This window comes from Emydura macquarii, unplaced genomic scaffold (assembly GCF_026122565.2).
Source record: "Emydura macquarii macquarii isolate MOO-44397 ecotype Brisbane River unplaced genomic scaffold, CSIRO-AGI_Emac_v2 contig_2432, whole genome shotgun sequence".
NCBI lineage: Eukaryota > Metazoa > Chordata > Testudines > Chelidae > Emydura > Emydura macquarii.
The window spans coordinates 2,984,294-3,003,686 of record NW_027132569.1 but is presented as its reverse complement, the minus strand read 5'-3'; the positions used below and the strand labels follow the sequence as shown (position 1 = coordinate 3,003,686).

The following is a 19,393-nucleotide window of genomic DNA, read 5'->3' as shown; positions in this document are numbered from 1 at the left end:
AAGATGATCAAAAATCAGCCAAGTGGCAACCCTACTTTCCATGTATCTGCTTAAAAGTGGTTGGGCCATGGCCTGGGTGCCCCTAACCCTGAGCTCTGCGGTCTACAGAAGAGTCAATTATCAAATATTTGTTCCTCATGTAGGTACTTATAAACTGTGATCAAATCACCCTTTAACTTGCTCTTTGTTAAGTTAGCTAGATCAAGTTCCTTGCCTCTATCCCTATACGGAATGTTTTCTAGTCCTTTTATCATTCTCATAGTGCTTCTATGAACCCTCTCCAGTTTATTCACATCCTTCTTGAATTATGGACATCAGAATTGGATACAATATAGCACCAGCAGTCACACCAGTGGCAAAGACGGAAGCAAAATAACTTCTCTACTCCTACTCAAGTTTCCCGTTTATGGATATCAGGATCACATTAGCCCTTTTGGCCACAGTATTGCACTGCGAGCTCATGTTCAGCTGATTATCCACCAAGACCTCCAAATCTTTTTCTGAATCAGTGCTTCCCAGGACTGAGGCCCCTGTCCTGTAAGCATGGTCTGCATTCTTTATAATGTTAATTTATAAATATGTTATTTTTTACACATGGGCTGACACTTGACTCTGCGACAGAGTGCTGGAAGCTATCAGGTGAGCCAGCACTCTGATCACAGGCACCAATCAATTCCCCTGGAGAAGGCGGACTCGGGATTTGCAGCTAATTAACCGATCAGGCTGGTGAACCAATCAGCCATCAGTGGAGGGGTATAAAAGAAGACACAGGAAGGAAGTGATGGGGGAGGACCTGGATTATCTGAGCCCTGTATACGTTGTGATTGCAAGGAAGAGAGCTCTTTGTCCTTCCCGGACCCTGTGGGGAAGGCTAACAGGCACTGTAGATACTTTGCTGCATGAGGCTGTGCCGGTGTTGAAGGAAATATAAATAAATGCACATGAAGTTGCCACGTACTGGAGAGTCTGAGAGGTTTCTGGGTCATCGGAGGATGGGGATGGAGTACGCCTTGTTACAGACCCTTTAAGTAACAACTGGTGGGTGCTAATTTATATATATATGTGTCTGCACACACACACACACACACACACACACACACACACACACACACACACACCCCTCATGGTGCTTTGTGTCTTACCGGTTCCACCTACATCACAGATTTTCTCCATATGGGAGAAGGAAGGTCAGTGTCCAAATAAAGAACTGATGACAGAAGACCTCAATAAGGCCTTGGAGATCTGTGTTCCTCCAAACACCTCACCTCATTGGTTCCCAGCACAGTTCTTCAATAGGAGACTTTCACCTCTTCGAGGTTTGTGACACTTTCATTACTGCAGACACCCTAGACTGTACCTTTCCCTTGCTGAAAGATTCCTTTACATGATCTGAGGGTCTCTACACCCACAAGCCTTCTCATCCTGCCTGGAGAGCTCTAATTTTCCAACCTCTATCACCTCAACTCTTGTCTATGGAGCAATCTCCTCCTAAGAGTCTAACAGCCTTTTCAGAGCCCACTTCCGTGCCCTTTCCATAAAGCTAAGCTCTCAAAAATGAGCGAGATGGTCAATGCAGAGTATGAGTGGGCGGAATGCTTGCTTGATGAGGACTCTATTCCACTGTGTAAATGTTGGGCTCTGATCAAGTGCAAAGGGGGGCAGTTTCCACCTTTAAGCTACTATGCACCATTTGCTGCAATCCCCAAGTTAAAGCATCGAATGGTTACTGAGAATCTCTAACTTTGGCTCTCTCGAGATCCCAAATTTGGAAAAAAACGCTGTTTGTTTTCTAATGAGCAGGAAGATATTCCTCAATCACACAGAGATGAAACTTGGGGAGCAGAAGTGGGTACTGAGGCAGTCCTGTGGAAAGCTGTCAACTCTTCATCTAACTCAGCCGATGATATGGGAAGCCTGGAGTTAGAACAAAGTCTGGTGAATAGGACTTATTAGCAGAAGCTCAGAAGAGAGGCAGAGTTTTCTTTTTTATGAAGTGGCTAGTAAGGTCTATCCTGACAGCAGGGTATTTTATGGTCAGTGTGCAAGCAGACCACATGCTTCAACTGACAAGGGAATCTTATCAAACTGGCGACCTTGGATCTTACTGATCAAAAAAGGGGATATGTCTAAAACAATGGTTACCCAAAAAGCCAAGCAAAAAGGATTCTTTCTAGCAAGCCCAAGATCTAGACCGCAAAGTGGTTCTCTTCAGTGACAAGACCTACTGCAGCCTATGACAGGAGACTTCTCCCATTCCAGAACATTAGAGATTTTAAACCTAAGATACAAGGTTTATGCTGCCTCAGACCTGTTGAAATAGCCACTTTGCAGTCACTTAGGCCATGTCTATACTGACGGTGGCAAATTCACCGCCGCCAGATTGATCTTTCTGGATCGATTGAGCGGACAGTGTAGACCTGCTCAATCAATCAGGAAGTCGACGCTGGTAAACCACCCCCTCAAGTAGCGTAATGCTGTGTCGACGGGAACAGCACAGCGCAGTGTAGACAGCATGCAGAAGGGAAGCAGAGCAGTCGACGTGAGTTACGCAAGCTACTCTGCGTGGTTTGCGTAACTCCCGTTGACTGCCGCCAAATCTCCAGGTAAGTGTAGACCAGGGCTGAGATTATCCCCAATATATCAGTTCCTGGCAACCATGGGACAGCTTGTACACTGCAACCAACCCTGAGAAAGACTGAAAGACCCTCCCCACTGTCCATCTGAGGGGCTAAAATTGTACTTCAATTCAAACCTAGTGCGATAAATTGTCCCTTCATCCATGAAACTTAGAGGGAGATATCTCCTGGACACTAGAGGAGGAAATCTCCGAAGACCTCCAGCTTCTAGCCCTAGATTGATTATTATTTATTAAGTTCTCACAATGTGTTCATAAAATTTGTTCTGTCCCAAAGAGCTTTCAATCTCAGAAAAGTAATGGAGAAAACCAGATACACAAGGAAGCCCAGAGGCTCAAGGAGCAACTTTGAGTTGATTTCTATTTTAATTCATGTTCATTTAATAGAAGAAGATGATGTTCTTGAATATGGAGAAGGTGGTGACTTGATAAACAAGGATGGGAAAGGAATTTGATGAGTAGGGGGCAACATAGCAACAACAAAGGAGAATATGAATAGAGTGGTAGAGGTGGTACAGGGGCTGGGTAAGCTAATTTCTACAGCGCCTGGTTTCATAGGGGTCACAACCCCAATTTACATCTAAAGTTGCTGAACTAGTTTATAATTACTCTGCTATTTTCTGTGACTGTAAATGTCACTGTATTCAAAGGGGACATGCAGGCAAAACTGGATCCAAGCAAAGCTTAGTACCCCTATGCTCTCAAATTATAAAGGGTTTCTCCAGTTCTTGAATGGAGACATGTAGTAGTAGTAGTAGAGAGTGATGGCATTCAAGCCCTGTGGTACCTCAAGGGGTTTTTACTACAGCAATGAAACCACTTGTTCAACTCTTTGGCTTGCCTGGGGTAAGAATGCTCATTTAGCTAGACGATATCTTGATCACAGCAGAGTGTCAGAGGCTGCTAAAGTCTGCTTGTGGCAGCAAGAGTGCACTTAGCAAAAGTTAGGGGTGCGGGTTGGTAAATGCAAACCCCTCCAAAACCAGCCAACCAACCAAAAAAACCAAACATCCTCTCTGAGGTTAAAGATTCTGGAGTTTGCAGCAGATGCTATGGGTCTAATTCTGGATCTCTCAGTGTCCCAGTTCTGTACCTCAACCACAAAACCCATCCCTCTTCTCATGCAGATCACAGAGTGCTAGCAACAGGACAGACAAGAGAAAAGTTTTGGAAAGCCGTTAGTTTGTGAGAAATACCTTTGAAGAACTGCATTTATCCTATATCAGTGAAGGGATATATTTTCCTCTTTTTCTAATTTACCAGGTAATATCCAGAAATTTGGAGCATCTTTAGAAAGATAATAAAGAAACATTAGTCTACTGTAATTGTTTTTGAAATAGGCACATACTATATCTGATTTTGTATTTGGTTATTACACTGCTGTACTGTTCTTAATTATAGTAGCATTTGAATTACCTCAACTAGCTTTGAAGTTAGGAGGTAATAAAAGGGAGAGGTATAATTCATACTTCCATTGCTATTTTTGTTCATCTGGAAATAGTTTCTGCAAGGCTAGTTTAAATAGGACAACAGGTTTGACAGGCTTACATTGTGATGCTATCTTTACAGCAGAAGGGACAGAAGCTTCACTTAAAGAGATGAAAGGTAGGATTCTGAAAAAAAAAAGAACAAGACAAGGAATTCATAGGGTCTAGTTCTCCTTTTATTTAAACCAGTGTAAATCCTACTAAAAACAAGGAGTTAGATTACTGCAAACTAGTTTAAAGTGAGAAAGTGTTTTATGCTGGCAATTTCCCAGTATCAGGTTTCTCTTGGGATGGAATTGGAGATGTGCATACAAGGAAAGTGCTAATCCAAGAAGACAGTTGCTTTCCCCTGCCAGTCTGCACACCTAATCATTCTCTGTTTCCATATTTCCTGTTAAGAGTTCCTCCTGCCCCTTTGAAAGTGCATGATCACATACCCTCAAAGTATGGTGGAAGTCAGTCTCACCCATCCCTTACTCCTATCACCAGAGGAGCTCATAAAATTTATCATGCAACCACAAAGAACGAACAAAGTGATCTGGGAAAAAATGTGTTCTCTTCTGGCAGCCTTTTAAAACCTAATTAGATATTAAGGCTATATATTCTGAATTTCTAAGCAGCAACCAGACCCTAATATGTTTAAAAGAGTTTGCAGTAACGTCTTTAAAATGGCTATGGTGGCATGAAACATGCATTTGCTTAAAGGGGTCGCTCACTTAAAATGACCCAAAATCCATGGCAAATAATTTATTCCTTTAAGCATGCTTGCCTGTTCTTTTCTGGGGTATGTGGCAGTGTTAGACAATTGTCCATAGTTATAGATACACCTGATTTATTTACAATTTACTTTAAGTACTTCCAAGAAAGGGAAGGAAGAAAAATCCTGTGAGTACTGGAACTGTCTATCTGCCAGTCATAATACACCAAAGTATTTTACTCTAATTCAATTGTTTTCTTTGCTCAGAGAAGGGCAGATAAAAAAGCGTGAGTCTTCATATTTCCTGTGCAAAACAGAAAATGTTCCCTGGTAACAAAAAATGGAATAAGTGAAAATTGGTCACCCCTGGGCATTACTAGTCATTGTCTGGCTACAACCCCTAGATATCATGTTGTGTTAATTCACTTAGCAGTTTAATGCACTCTCTTTATGGAATACTTAGAAACCTATTTTTAAAAAGACATTACAATATATTCAGAGTTCTAGTGGCTTGTTCTGACCATCATGAAGGCTTCCTATGACATTTTGATAGACACTCTGGTAAGCATGGTGAACCATGCCAAGGAAATTCAATTTTAAATCTAATTTTGACATGCTTTGTTAATTTGGGTGGAGGGAGAGAAAGCTCTTGTTTAAAGCGTGGTTCTACTCTGAAGAGTAAGTATGTAAAAACAGCCCCTCCTTACACAACTTCCAGCATGCATTCAGTCAGATCTGCCAACTTTAGTGACTAATGTGAACTTTTACTGCTTTTTGCTCCTGTCAGCCCTGCAGAGAACAACACTTCTGAATGGGAGAGCTGGATTCTATTCCTTCTTATGCATCAGCAACAGAGTTATTTGTTACCTTCCAATAACTTTATAACCACATTGGTGAGAGACAAGGTGGGTGAGGTAATCTTAATGTGTGTTAGTTTCCCAGATCTGAAGAAAAGCTTGTTTCTCTCACCAACAGAAATTGGTCCAGTAAAAGTCCACCCACCTTGTCTCTCTAATATCCTGGGACCAACAGGGCTATACCAACAGTGCATATAACCCCACTGATGGCAGTGAGGTTGCATGGGTGTTGCCTGCAGAATTTTTGAAACTGGCTGTGATGAATGAGAAGGAAAGAACCAAATTGCTTCCAGGATGCTAGGTTGAGTCTACAGGGATGGCATGTTAAAAGAAAAGGAAAAACAAACAAATCCCGCCCCAAATCAGAAAACCCTTTTTGCTTGTAAACAGCACATTTGAATGGAAAAACAACAAAAAGACAACATGGAATCCCACTATATCATTTTAGTCACTTTTTAAGCAGAATCACACTTTTAACATAAATAGGATGACAGATCTGCCAGTCCATTGACGTGTATGTCATGCTGACATACAAGGAGAGGAGCTTGTGCCTGAAGTTTATTTACAATATACTGTGTAGGAGAGAACATTTCATCTATTCCCTGAGCATTCTTTTCTGGCCAATGCCTAGCCTTGCATCAATACGCTCCTGAGAGAGATGTGTCCTCTTAGCTGGAGGGTTAGTATGAAACAAGGCCTTCAGGTGGGTGAAAGAGGGAAAGGAGAGGGGGCAAGTCTGAAAGGGGATCTCAGAGGACATCTCCCCCCTCCCAATTATGAAACATCCCCAGTATCCTCAAGAGCAAGAGCATTCTCCCCCAAAAAATCAAACTGTCACAATATGCTCATATATCAGAGTGATGAGCATTGTCTATGAACCAGCTATACCAACACATACCATTACTTTATTTGACCATGCAATGTCCAGAGTGAGGACACACTTGACCCTCACACTTCACATACCAGACAGAATCCATGTTCAGCAGCAAATTTCTGCCTTTCTTGATCTCTGTCACATAAGAAACTTTCATATCCAGTAGGCTGGCTCATACATTCAAATTTTGCCTGGCTCAGACTGATGCCCCTGTGACCTCAATTAAAAAATTAGATTTCCTCAATTTTATTTAAGATAATAAAAATTGATGAACATGACATGAGCAATTATAGAAGTTTAAGAAGTCTAATTCCATGTCTGCAAACACCCAAGTCTTTGTCAAAGCAAATGTTCTGAAACTTACACAAGTTCTAAGACCTTTGCTACAGAAATAGAAGCTTGCAGATAGAAATGGAGATACCAACATTATATCACGTAGATAATCCTATTAGAGGTTGAATGCACAAAATAGCTATTTATTAAATTTGGACTTTCTCAAAGGGATCAGTTTCCCTTTCTTTGAGGCTTGAAACAAACTCCATATGCATTTGATTATGTGATTACTTGGTCGATAATCTGAGGCTTTTTGGCAGGCATTCAGCACTTTGATCTGAAAATTACCTGCTATCTTCATGGATTCACTGAAGCAAGATGTGTAATTAGAATACCATCTGCCAGAGAGGAGGTGTAGGTCTTTTGTGATTATACCCACTGTGATACCCTAGGCTTTTGGGAAGGCTGGTAGCATTTACTGTCAGGCCCTGATTCAGCAAGGTACTAAAAAAGTGCCTAACTTTGAGCAAGCAAGTATTCCTGTTGTTCATGTGCATGAATTTATACGGGTGCTTAAGTACACTGCTGAATTTAAAGCCTTCAAACTCACCTGTAACCCTACAGTCCTGCCCAAGTAAGGGGAAATTGGAGCTCTGCTGTCCCATGGAGCAGCAAATCACAGTTGGCTCTTGCTTCCCTCTTGCTCCCAGGGCAAAGGAGAGGGGAAAGAAAAAGGAAGACAATCAACGCTAGTCCTTTTGCTGGCACAGATTACTGCCTGCTCTGCGCTGGCTCTAATGCACTGTCATGTTGGGGAGAAGAGTCAGTGCGGCACCCACTCCCTGCTCCTATCTACTCTCTTCACAGGGGGGGACATAGCCATCTAGTGGCAACTGCTCTAACCCCCAGAGTAAGGTGAGTCAGATGCCTCCTTTGCTCCCTTATCCATCTGCATGGATGCACAGCAGGGCTCACGGTTAGAGCTGAGCAGATAAAATCAATACAAAGTAAATTCTGCAAAGTTTTAACACTGCAGTTAAGTGCTACTAGCAGCATTTGTTCAGTTTGTCCACAGTAGCCAGCATGGTTAGTGTAAAACTGGACCAATGGGTCTGCATACAGCACTCCCTCCAGCTGTTGCTGAATCTGTGCATTGTTACATCTAGCCCATAGTTTGAGATAAAGGTGCAAGACATGGTACCAGGTGTATACACTGCAGTATAATTCAGCATCACACGCACACCCACACACCCATGTTACATATATGTATACATTTTTTCCCATGGTAGTGTCTGATAGATTTAAGTTGAATAAAAATGTCTCTTCCGGAATTACTGTTATATCAAATAAGGAAAATCCAGAAAAAAAAAAAAAAAATAGAATGTCTCCTTTAGAGTGAGAAAGACACAGTGCCTTGCTGTAATAATCAGACTCCTTCACAGTTAAAGGTGTAGTACACATCTCACTTCAGTTGCATAGCTGCAGATATCACAGGCCTGCTGTCTGCATCTCTTCTTCATTAAAAATGTGTATCGCTATTTAAAATATCAAGAGGGCAGTCTTAGTTGACTGGAGAACATAAGAACGGCCATATTGGATCAAACCAATGATCCATCTAGCCCCGTATCCTGTCTTCTAACCGTGGCTGGTGCCAGATGCTTCAAAAGGAGTGAAGTTGTCCAGTCCCAGCTTCTGGCACCCAGAGCATGGGGTTGCATCCCTGATCTTCTCAGCTAATAGTCACTGATGAACCTATCTTCCAGGAACCTCTCTAATTCTTTTTTGAACCCAGTTATACCTCTGGCCTTCATGACATTCCCTGGCAATGAGTTCCACAGGTTGACTATGTGTTGTGTGAAGAAGTACTTTCTTATGTTTGTTTTAAATCTGCTGCCTATTAATTTCATTGGGTGACCCCAGGTTCTTGTGTTACGTGAAGTGATAAAAAAACTTCCTTATTCTCCACACCGTTCATGATTTTATAGACCTCTATCATATCCCCCTTCAGTCATCTCTTATCCAAGCTGAACAGTCCCTGTCTTCTTAATCTCTCCTCATATGGAAGCTTGTCCATATCCCTAATAATTGTTGTTGTCCTTCTCTGTATTTTTTCCAATTATATTTTGGAGATGGAGCAACCAGACCTGCACACAGTATTCAAGGTGTGGACATACCATGAATTTATAGAGCAGTATTATGATATTTTCAGTCTTATTATCTATCCCTTTCCTAATGGTTCCTAACATTGTTCGTTTTTTTGACTGCTGCTGCACACTGAGCAGATGTTTTCAGAGAACTATCCCTGATGATTCCAAGATCTTTCTTGAGGTGGTAACAACTAAATTAGATCCCATCATTTTGAATGTATAGTTGGGATTTATATTTTCCAATGTGCATTACTTTCCATTTATCAATACTGAATTTCCTCTGTCTTTTTCATGCCCAGTCACCCAATTTTGTGAGATCCCTTCCTAATTCTTCACAGTCAGCTTTGGACTTAAAAGTATCTTGAGTAGTTTTGTATCATCTGCAAACTTTGCCACCTCACTGTTTACTCCTTTTTTCAGATCATTTATGAATATGTTGAATAGCACTTGTTCCAGTACAGATCCTTGAGGGACACTACTATTTACCTCTCTCCATTGTAAAAACTGACCATTTGTTCCTACCCTTTGTTTCTTATCTTTTAACCTCAGTTACTGATCCATGAGAAGACCTTTCCTCTCATCCCATGACTGCCTACTTTGCGAAAAAGTCTTTGGTGAAGGATCTTGTCAAAGACTTTCTGAAATCCATTTACACTATATCCACTGTATACCCTTGTCAGCATATTTGTTGATGCACTCAAAGAATTCTAATAGATTGGTGAGGCATGATTTCCTTTTACAAAAGCCATATTGATTCTTCTTCAACACATCGTGTTCATCTAGGTGTCTGATAATTCTGAAATCTGACTAAGGAATTACTTTCAGTCTACAAGGCTGTTCCTAATCAGGCACTTGCAAGTTGGCTGATCTCTGAAAGGTGTCTACTGTATTATTCTGGCTCTAGCTAAAGTGAAGAGAGATCAGAGAAGAGCCATTTCAGACAATTGTTTCCCATCCTTACTGATGAATAGGTATTCCAAAACCAGATACCTGATAAACATGCCATTTGTGATCTCTGCCAAGAATTACTGGGGATTTAAAAAAATCAGACCAGGAGAAGCCATGTCTTGCACATAGTGGTTTAGATAACAGCAACTTAGGCTCCTCAACTTCAGATATTTTTCAGACCACTGCAGGAGACATTAGAAGCTTTATTCAATCAGTCATTGAGCCAACTTGTTATACTTTAAGAGTGTGACTGAAAAAAATCCAGTCAATATATTCAATTTCTAGTAAACAGCTAACAATGAATTACTTCTATAACATGGCTAAATTTCCAACTGTCTTAGGGGCTTTCAGTGTCACACCATCCCTCTCCAGATGTCTGCACAGCATGTGGATATATTCATTACCCAAATATTCAGATGGAATGCATTGCTAAATGCTAGATCTTGGATGTCGTAGCCAAAGCAGGACAATCATTTCATGAGGCATGTGTATGCAAACAATTATCCCTAGATCAGCCAGTCAAGTCAGAAAGAATCCCTGGCAGATGGTCAGTCAATTCACATACCTACTATTTGAACTTTACGTGCAAGATCTCAAGTGACTGCATTTCATTGGCTATAGCTAATAGTGATTACCCTTTGAAGTTTTGGCTTATGGCCATTCCATTCTGAAACCCCAGTTCTCTGCTTTGGATGCTTTCCAGCATTAAGTAGGAAATCCATTGTTTTTGGCAATGATTCTTGTCCCAAAATAAACTCACCAGGATATTTGATATTTTTGCTGGGAACATAGGTGCCACTCTGCACCAAAATACGGATGTAGTTCAACAATTAAAGCCATCCCTCAGGAAGACAAATGAGCCACTACTAGATTTGTATTCTTTGAATCCTTTCAAGTTCCCTGCCTTAGTTCTGTTACAGAGAGTTGCCATTTCCTCAAGGAAAGCCAAGGCTTTTTCAGTTGTGTCGCATGGCAGCACACTTAGATTTAGGATTCATTTGCGCTAAGTCAAGGGACCCTATTATAACATGCTTGTCTCCAATCTGGTTACAAGACATTTAAAATGGGTAGTGTAGTGAGGGCCTACCTGTCTCCCCTTAATGGGGTGAAAGCTTTCCACAGTTCAAGGGTTCAGCAGAGTTATGGGGACACAATTCTCATTTACACGACAGATTTTAACTGGGTCTCCTGATGTGCTTACAGCAGGGTGGGCATTAGCAGTGAAGACCTGCTCAGTCGATCCAGAAATTGATGTTTAAGACCACCTTCTCAAGTGGCGTAGCATTGCATCGGCGGGAACGCGGTTCCTGTCAATGCAGTGCAGTGAAGACGGCGCACAGAACAGAAGCAGAGAAGTCGATGGAAGTTACACAAGTTTTTTGCGTAGCTTGTGTAACTGCGGTTGACTGCCGCCGAATCTCTGAGGTAAGTGAAGACAAGCCCTCAGAGTTTAAACAGGATTCCTTAACTTGGTTTGTTGTCCATTGTGGAAGGGTCCTAAATTCTTCTAGCTGCTCCTGGGGACCTTCCGCTTCTATTTATATTTTGAGTTTTTCCACACGAATAGAGCAGAATCCTGGGGTGCGCATCCCTCACTCTTCCAGTCCAATGTTGCCCACACAGCTTGCCCTGCACTGACACATTGTTGCAGGTGAGTGAAGAAAACAGATGCAGTACAAAGAGCTGGAGCAGCAGATACAGAAAATCACCACCAGAAAGAAAGGTCTGGTTTCACCAGGACTGATGGAGTCTAGGGAACTGCAAACTTCAGTCCTCAGTCTCTTAAACCTTCTTATATATTTTTGTCTTGCTCATCAGCCAGGCTCTCTCAGTGAAGTGAGCAGAGCCTACAAAGTTGTGTAAAGCAGGGAAGTTCCTCTACAAATCTTCCTATTTGATCTCACTGCAGAACTCACTAATACATTTCAGACCAGAGCCACCTGCATCTTGGTGGCAGATCAAAGCTTTGTGATGCACTAAAATCTGTCTCATCATCACTCCCATAAACACTCAAAATTCAGAGAGTTGAAGGAGGAGGAGAGGAGAGAGAGAGAGATCAGTGAGCACTGAAAAGACAGTCTACACCGACAGCCAAGGAATAGGTTAGACATTGGCTTAGCAAAGTGGGTTTCCATATTAAATTTTCCCCCAGGGCAGATTGGCAGAGGCCCTGGAGGTTTTTCACCTTCCTCTGTAGCATGGGGCACGGGTCTCTTGCTGGTGGATTCTCTGTACCTTGAAGTCTTTAAACCATCATTTGAGAACTTCAAAAACTCAGTCATAGGTTAGGGGTCTATTACAGGAGTGGGTGGGTGAGCTTCTGTGACCTGCGTTGTGAGGAGGTCGAACTAGATGATCATATTGGTCCCTTCTGACCTTAAAGTCTGAGTCTATGAGCCGTCACCTGCTCAAGTATTTTTGTTGACGAATAGAAACAATCATTTGGGAGATGTGTGCCTTGGTCTTGCCCATACAAAATCCATCATGATGGAGAGAGTCAAGATAACATGTCTGAAAACAGAAAGCAATGCAGCCACATTCCCTGGAATTTCCCCCACATTCCCAAGAGTATCGCCAGGAAAAATAACGGAGGCCCTTGAGACTCTCTGAGCACTAGTGCTTGGCAAACACGCAGTTTGGCATACTGCAACATGTGGTTTTTCCAGCAAGCACTGTTATCTTATTGTTACATCTTCCCTAGTGCAATGAATCTGTTCTCAGTATTATGTATTGTCTTATGGGAAACCTTGGTCCTTAATTGAAGTGCATTTACCCTGTAACGCCATGTGCAGAATGAATAGCCAGCTGGAGCTAGAATTGCACAAGCCTTGCCTCCAAAATGACAATGACGTATATTGTTAAGTGAACGTGTAAGGGTGCGTGTGTGCGCCACTGCCCTCTATTGGATAGAATCAGATTGCCCTCTACCGCTCAGTTGTGTGTGTTGGGTCCTCTACTGCCAGCTGCAAATGGAGATTCATCTTAATGGTTTTGAAGCCTTAAAGGTCTACTTAGTTGGCAGAAGATTTCCTGTCACGTTAAGTGACGAGCATTGAGATCCTATCTGAAAGGGAGGTGGGATTTTAATGCTCCAGGGCTGTAGCTCAAATCATAGGAGCTTCTGCTTTGGAAGCAGGAGGAAATGATTGCTCTCCCATCTGTCACCATGAAGTTGTGAGTGATCCTTGTGTGCAGCCCAGTGACAACCACTAATTCCTAGGTGGCCAGTTTCCTGTGTATTATTGTTTCCAGATTTACAGGGAGGGAAGCAGAAAATTCCACCTGTCTGCTCTGAGCCATTGGAATAAATTCCCACATTCGGCATCAGCTTTGCTGTTGATTTGACACGCATGGCTTTTATACATTCCATAAAGTCAGTCCCTGGTTCTCCTTCCAGATCTGCAAATACACATTCTCTCCAACCGCAGCATGTAGCACTTGCAGAACATACAGTAGTACCGTGTAGCAGCATATTCCTGTAGGGATAGAAGAACTTGTTTGAAAGTTCAGCTCTGACTCATAATCCTGTCTTTTAGTTAGGCTTAGAAGAGACTGAAAAAAGAAGCAGGCAAGGTCCAGAGCAGGGAGAAGAAAATCCTGTGAAAAACAGCCCAGAGTTAATAAAAACACAGTATAAAAATGACTGTGAAATTAGGAGCTGAGAGGGGGAGAGAAAAATTCCAATGAAAAATTAAAACTATATCATATGCAGGACAGCTACTTGCATCCGCTTTTAGTGGGAGAGAGGAAGATTCTTCAATCTTTAATATGAAACAAAACATGCCCTATAGTGAGAAAAGTGTTTTGTTCAATATTGAAGAGCTATTGTACAAAACCATAGACTTAAATGGAAAAAAAAGTCTGAATTCAAACTAGATTTGGGAACCGTACAAAAATAATTCCAGAGTTTGCGAAACCTTAAATTCTCTTAGGTTCACGTATGTCCACATGCAGTATTATATAGAAAGTTATATTTACAGTAAAGACCATACTATCACCCAGATAGCATTTGCCCTTTAACTGGTACCCCTAAAAACACTAAAAGTATCATCTGCAATCCTATAACATTCTGCTTCCACAAAACATTCTAGTTTGTGGGGTGCACTATTACCTACCTACTTTGTGATAAATATGTAGCACTTTTAATTCATACTGTAGATCACAAAACTACAAAATAAATATTGTTTTACAGATGGGAAACTAAGGCACAGATAAAATGGTTTTCCCAAGGTCACTCAGCAAGTTAATAGCAGAGATAGAAACAAAATCCAGGTCACTTGACTCCCAGTCCAGTGGTTTTTGATCTTGAAAGAAGCCGGCTGCAGAGATGTAACCAGCCCAAATTCCTGTCATTGGGGGCCATCCATGTATTTTCTTCTTGATTACTGTAAATATGAATCCTTGCTCAGTGGAGAAAGGATATGCTCTATTTTACACTATACTTATCATACTCACATTTCATGTACATTATCTGCAAGTATGGTTATTTTGCCATCACAGAATGAACGCAGCTCATACTCACACCTGGCTATAATCCCTGTTATGATTACATAAAAGATTAACTAGATATTATATAACCTAGGAAGTTAGGCTGATAGATAGCTTTCAACCTTTCAGTATTACAGCTTCCCACTACATGGGATCCGAGCCACACAAAAAGGAAAGTATTATGAACTCAATTATGCAGCTATGATGTCAGTCTGATTTAGCAGCTGCATTTTTTACTTTGAACTGGGTGACTTAAGTAATATTTTCAGTTGAGTTCTTTTTCCCACCCCTCCCCCCAGGGAATTTCCCAAGTGAAACAGAACCTGTGCAACATAAACGATGCTGCAACAACAAATAAGAGTAACACAGGCAGAGATACTGTCATGTAACATACTGCCTTCCTCCCCACCTTATTTTGAAGGCAGAGTAAACTCCCAATCTTTCAGGATGCCAGAAGCATCAGAGGATAAAAACAGGTTATATTTTGTTCAAAAACATTGAAGGAAAAATCTACTTTTCTTCCCTTATGTTTGTAGTTAGCAAATCTGGTGGTGGCCAATGAGTGCTCTAGAAGAGCCATATTTAGATATAAGATCCCATATGCCTCAGTGAGAGGGAAAATATTGCAAAAGGGCAAGATTTAGAGTATGGGATGAGAAGTAAAAATCAAGGCCCTAACCAATGCTGTGCAATAGTTTCATACAGACCCCTGAACTCAAGTGAACTCAGCAGCTTCAGGGCCTGTTGCTACCCTGAAGCCTCAGCTTAGGTTCAGGAAAGCTTCCCAGGTTTGGACAGATGCTTTTTGCACATTCCTACCCCCAACTAATTATCCTTCCAGTACACCCTTTTCTACACAGTCCCTGATGAGCTGACTGCCCTTCATGGATGTCTTTGGATTAATCTTTTTGCTCCATTCTGGGTTTGGATGCTCCGCCTACCACAGGCCTATTCCAGCTCTAACATGGATTTCGTCTGTATCCTTGGCCAAGTTACTGCAGTGTGTGGGTGCAGGTCACTTGCCAGGATTATCTGGGTATATCTCATTTAATCATTTCCCTGCTGTTGCGGGAGCTTTGCGCACTGGTGTACCTCGGTCATTCCTGTTCTTTGCCTCTGGCACATGATAGTCTAGTCTCCTGGGGGCTGTAATACTTTGGTCTTATTTTGGCTGCTGTGTTTAGTGTGTGGGAGTTGGGTGGTGTTGGTGGCCTGTGAGATGCAAGAGGTCAGACTAGATGATCTAGGGGTCCCTTCTGGCTTTAAACTCTGTGACTCTATGATTTCACCTCCCTGCCTCAGTTTCCCTAGCTGCAAAATGGGACTAACCGCACTTGTTTACATACCTTTGTGGGCTACTGTGGGGGATACAACATGTTTGTAAAGCACTTTGAAAATTAAGTCTATTGGGAAAAAAATTAATCTCCATCTTTTCAGTTTCATAGGAAGTACCATATATAGTACACTACTGACTTGAGTTAGATATGTATTGTATACACAAGATTCTGCTGTTACTGTAGAAACACAATATTGTTATAACTCAAAATAAATTGTAAAAAATATTAAAGTATTAAAAAGAAAAGGAATGCATGAAAATGATCAAAAGCACATTATTGAAAGCTCTGAGGGCAAATTCATCCCTAGTATAACTCCAATAAAGTCTAGGGAGAAGCTTGGACCATTGAATACACCTTAGTTCTGATATGTAACACCACTACCATTTCCAGCTGGAGTCCTCTCTTAAACCAACAGAAATGGTCTCTTGTACGTATTGTGATGTACACAAATGGGATGATAAGATGATATTGTCCAACTCATTACTCGTGCCATAAGCAGAGATGGGAGCACGGGCCTCTAGTAGTGACAGGCTAGCATGTTCACTTATTGCATCACTTACTCCACATCCACCCCCATTCGATATCAGAGAATATGCCACTAGTTTAGATTTGAACTGGGTTCCTTCTTCATGACCAGATATGACTTGTGCTCACAGTCTATGCATGAGTTTCTTTTAATTGCCTGTACCAGGCCCAAAGGTCCCCTGCTGGAGGCCTCGGGGTCCTACCACACGCCATTCCAGGAAGGAGCAGAGGAGGTGAATCCTCCAAGTGGCCAAGAAAGGTTGAAGCACCTGCAGGACCTTGGACAGAGCAGCTGCAGGCAGGAACCTGGGGAGCAAGAAGGAGCTCCTGGCTTGCTGCTGTCCCTGAATACAAGACTTCAACCCTATAGCAAGGGTGAAGCAATTGTGAAGGTGCTGGGGCCACGGCAAAGTGGTCCAGGGAATAGTAGCAACAGTGCAAGTTAGTTAAAGGGATGCAGCAGGCGGCTGCTATTCGTAGGGTCTCTAGGCTGGGACCCGGAGTAGTAGGTGGGGCTGTGCTCCCCCCACCCCAATAGCCACTGGGGAAGTGGCCTGAATACTAACTATGTAGTGGCCCAGTTAGGAGAGATGGGGTCAACAAGGCCCAGAGAGGGCAAAGGCATTGTCTCCTGGGGGCATGGACCCATACCAGGACTGGGACTGTTTGAGAATCAAGGGACTATGTGAAGGCTAGCCCAGAAAGGGCTGCGGGACCATGTAAAGACTGAGCCTGGGAGGGCTGCAGGAAGACAGACCAACAGAGGTGTACTGAGTCACACTCCAAGCAGGGAGTATACCCTGGAAGAGGTCTTGTTTTGTGTTTCACATACAAAGTGGGTGTGGCTTGGCCAGAGGGCTGAGTCGCTGACGACCCACTGAAAACAGAGAGACTGCAGCACACACGCTTGACCAGGGGCAGTGCTTGCGAGAGGTGGATACCATGCCGTTACAATGACATATCATAATAAATCTGATGCTGGTAATGAATTTTTCACCACTTCTCGGATAGTTGACATCAGTGCTACAGCTATATATTTTGTGGCCTTGCTGGGAATCAAACACTCTCTGAGCCAAAGTGTAACAACTTCATGGCTTTGGGATAACTGGGACTTCAGCTCTGAGAATTTCTTTGACTGGCGTAAGTTCCATTCTGACTTTGCCAGTGCAGGAAAATTCCTGTGATTCTTGACATTTCAGACAAACAAAGCCATCACTATTTCATTTTGAAACAATGAGAAGATATGGGTTTTGTGAAAGTGTTCCATCTTGATGCACACTTCGAGAGAGAGAGGTGCTTCTTGGTAAATTAAATTCTAATATAGTACAAACCTCATTTACATAATATACTACTATTCTCTCAAGTTCTATGAAGTTTACTTGGCTCGCCTCTGAAATTTGCTCCAGAGAGGAAAATGCTTCAAGAAGAGTAGGTTTTATTTTTAGATATATAGTGATTTAAAACCAATCCTTGGAACCAACAGTTGCACGGATATCATAAGAATTATAGTTGCCCAGCTTTCCTTCATGTAGTTAATTATTGCTGGTGGCAGAGGTATTAAACTGCATAAAACATTCAAGACATCCAAGAGCTGGATAATGGAGCTGTGTTTGCCATCCTCAGCTAAGGTTTGGTATTGATAAAGGAGCTTGTATTACAGAAATAATATACAAATAGCTCTGCCCCTGTGAGGTTGCAAATTGGCATAATTTACTGTTCCTCTGGAAGAAAGCATCTGAGTTAATCTGCTGTGGTATTTAATTTTCCCCAGGACTGCACATTGCTGAAAATAAATAGAGGGGTCCTTCTGTGGCTCTGGGCATAACCATGTTTCTTTAGGAATGTTGCCCTTTGTCTAGCAGGCATGTTGTCCTTCCTTCTGTTCTGCTCTGTACCAATGGGATCATTAATTTAAAGGGTTTGCGTTGATTCTGGGTAGATTTAAAGGTTCTCTCTTGGAGTGGAGTCATTTCCCTTGCTACAAATTGCAGGCTGGCTCCCAATTATTTGAGGATGAGGTTGGTATGAGTATTAAAGGCAGTAACTATTGCTGGTCTTCTGTATTAATATTTCACTAATAGGTCTCTTCCCTTAAATGCTGATTTATTGGAATTCTGAAGCCCTAGGGCTATGACTTTAGACACAGCCATTACCAATGGGTAAGGTATATAAAATGTACTGCCCCAAGAATAGCCACGGCAGGCACTGTGACTCAGATATGTCTAAGCCACAATTTCCTCGTTTCCTTCTTGCTCTTGGAATAGCAATTTGCTGCTCTCCTACACCAGTGGCAAGATGCAACACATTCCACGTTGGCTAGCCAGAGTCACTAAGCAAATGTGTGTGTCGGGGGAGAGGCTAGAGCCAAAAGCTCCATCTGTTTTCTGCCCAATTTTTTTCTGCAATGAGTAAGTAGGAATGCTGCACCTGCTTACTTCTGTGAACAATGACACAAAGTGCAGGTGGCCTGCACTGGAGCATAAGAGGACTTCAGATTCCCTTACATGGATATGTGGTCCAAGTCACAATCGAGCCCATAACGATACAGTGGCTTAAGGACAATTACATCTATAGCCTTACCACTACAGATGATATTCCGTGCACCTAGCTAGGAAGAAATTCACTCACCACCCTGCAATGACTCACTTCAAATAGAGAGACACTTGTCTATCTTCCTTCAAGTCTGGTCTGTCACATCCAGGATTTCAGCCAGCTCACGAGTGCCGTATCTTGTATTCAAGTCTCTGTTCTATCTGAGGGCCAGGAGTGTCACCCAATCTAAGAAAGGAAATGGAATTTTTTTCCATGCTGAATCAGGATTCACTGATGTGTATAGTAGGGTGGTAGAATAATATTGTGCCTCTACTTAGCGTAAAAGTGAATTTTAAAACTCTTATGTAGATGAACTGATCGCTTGTGAAACAAGTCAGTCTGTTTGACCTGTATCAGGGGGCAGGGCCACACCCCCAAAGGGCAATGGCCTCCCAATCAGGTAGAGAGGGAAGGAGCCACAAAGGGGCAGAGTGAAGCATGCCAGTCTATTTGATTACTGGGGCTGGTGGGGAGAGCTTACCAAATCATAGAAGGCCCACCCCCACCAGTGAGGGACGGGCCACAGAACTCAG

The 19,393-nt window shown here is 42.3% G+C and overlaps 1 long non-coding RNA gene across 2 annotated transcripts in view; it reads right to left on the bottom strand.

The window, feature by feature from the left end:
- Nucleotides 1–1,808: 1,808 nt before the first annotated feature.
- The window catches only part of LOC137162570 (uncharacterized), a 30,872-nt gene continuing 13,287 nt past the window's right edge, over nt 1,809–19,393 (bottom strand). The window contains exons 2-4 of one of the 2 annotated variants that reach the window (XR_010922406.1): nt 4,184–4,248; nt 3,832–3,922; nt 1,809–1,914 (exon numbers count right to left, since the gene is read on the bottom strand). This is a non-coding gene — a long non-coding RNA (uncharacterized lncRNA). Of the gene's footprint in view, nt 1,915–3,831; nt 3,923–4,183; nt 4,249–13,148; nt 13,395–18,914; nt 19,047–19,393 lie in introns of those variants that run through there. The other variant, XR_010922407.1, reaches the window with a different exon arrangement.